This window comes from Nematolebias whitei, chromosome 1, assembly GCF_014905685.2.
Source record: "Nematolebias whitei isolate Nwh7 chromosome 1, NemWhi1, whole genome shotgun sequence".
Taxonomy (NCBI): Eukaryota; Metazoa; Chordata; class Actinopteri; order Cyprinodontiformes; family Rivulidae; genus Nematolebias; species Nematolebias whitei.
Window position 1 is genome coordinate 48,704,513 of NC_056498.1, and position 2,206 is coordinate 48,706,718.

Sequence of the window (2,206 nt, forward strand, 5' to 3'; positions counted from 1 at the left end):
ACTTTACAATGCACAAGAGGCACAAGTAAACTGCCAAACCCACTCATTTGAGGAAGTGATGCTTTTAGTTTGTAAACTGCTAAAAAAGTATAGTTTCCTCAAATGATCAGCGTGGTGGGCGGGGTGGCTAAATGTTAATCTATGGGGACTAAAGCCACCACTGGCCACCCCTTGACTCCGCCATTGTACATGATGGTGGATAAAATTGCTCCCTCCAGGATCTGAGCCACCTCTAAGCACAAAAACTACCCGTGTAGCTCCTCCCCACTTGAATCTCTTGCACCGGTTCAATTCCAGTCCAGAAAAACGCTTACTTCAAAAACTACATGCACGACTCAATCCATCGTGCGACGAGGTACTTCGCTGACCGCTTGTTGTTGTTTTCACCGCCAAACAAATGAATAAATTCTGTTAAATCTTTTCACTGCTGCAGCTTTTTTTGCAGAATTATCAGTAACATTTGGGACGCCCAAACTTCATCACGATGTCTAGAAACAGCGACTCTGACCACAAGCTGAAGCTGTGATGAACCGGATTTATTATCCAAAGTGGAAGAAGTGGTTCCTAAATGTTCGGCGCTGTGTGTAGATTGTCACCACGTGTGGTGACTTCACCGCATGCTTTTTTTTAATGCACGTCTTGCAGCCGTGAATTGTTAAAAACGGTGAAATGATTAATTTCTGTGTCGGGTTTGGGGCTGATTGGACCGGCCTTTGGGGAGCGGTGGTGTGATTGGACGGTTCCTGTTTCTGTTGAGTTGTGCTGTGAAAGGGAGGGGGCTTTCTGTCTTTCGCCTCCTCAGTCCCCACAGAGAATGGCCACAAATTAATACAAATCAGAGCCCTCCTTTATGCCCGAGCCTCGTCACTCACCTTCCCCCCAGGTAGGATGAAGGGTAGCTGGAGCAGGTGCAGCTGAGTACAGAGCAATCTGAGGAGAAATGATTGGAAAATCAGAGACAGAGCACTTTCCGGCTCAGGAGACCGTGCACGTCGGTGTGTGTGTGTGCACGAGAAAGACGGAGATCAGAGGAAATCATTTATTTTGTCACCTCTGCTAACACGACGGAAACAGAGCTACGCATTGTGTCAGCAAAATATTTTCAAAGCATTCACTGCAGAGTGTGAAAGCAAACGTAAAAGGATTTTCTGAGCTACACCAAACGGTTCAGTTTACTCCGGTGGTTTTCCATGTTTTGATATAAATGCAGGTACGCACTCAACGTAAACACAACACTTTAATCTGCATATTTTATGACGTCTCCGTCACAAACGTCTCTTCCGTGAACTTCGCCATTGTTGACCTGATTTCAGTCGCTTCAGCTGTTTTCACAGGCAGGTGCGATCCTAGGATTTTACCTTTAGGGGCACTTAGCCCCCCAGTACTGCTTGGCTTGAACAACGCAGCCCATGCTGTGGTTTGTGAGAAGTGCAAAAACTTACAGCACCTGGTGCTCCCAGGTGGTCTCCCATCCAGGTACTAACCAGACCTGACCCTGCTAGACTTCTGAGACCAGATGAGATCGGGCGTGTTCAGGGTGGTATGACTGTAAATGAGGAGCTCAGTCACAAATAAGACTTTTAAAGACCAAAGCAAACAAAGACTAAACTTATGCAACCAGAAGTTTCAACATATATATGCGTTTCCCCTAGATCAGTTCTCTTGTCGGGGCGGACGGGACGGAGACACGACTGTGTTGCCCGCCTGCTAGCTTAGCGCTACATTGCTTTCAGTTTTTATCGATGGGTCAGTAGCATTTTTGCTAACGTGTTTGTATTGCACCCTGCGCTACATCAAGTCCCACAGTTGTCGACGGGGGGGTGTCAATCAATTAACAGGTGGCGTTGAGGATCCGACTCGTGCAACAACAAAAAAAACGTAGATTTTTATCGTCCCGTTTAAGAGTGTCGTCATTTGTCCATCCATCCAAATTTATTAAACATTTTGGTGAATCTGAGATTTGAGAACTAAGCTTCTTTACAAAATCTTAATGATGGTTTCTTCATTTTTAGGGCGTGTTGAGTTAAAATTTAGGAGTGCTTGAGCACCCCTAAAAAGAGGCTAAAATTGCCACATAAGTAAACAAATACCATAATTTCCGGACTATAAGCCGCTACTTTTTTCACACACTTGGAACGTTGCGGTTTATACAATGCTGTGGCTAACTTATGGATTTTTTTTTTTTTTTTGGATGGACAAAAACATT

The 2,206-nt window shown here is 44.9% G+C and overlaps 1 pseudogene; it reads right to left on the minus strand.

Moving 5' to 3' along the window:
• Positions 1-1,435: 1,435 nt before the first annotated feature.
• LOC119421380 lies at positions 1,436-1,554 on the minus strand (annotated as a pseudogene).
• Between the last annotated feature and the right edge of the window lie 652 nt (positions 1,555-2,206).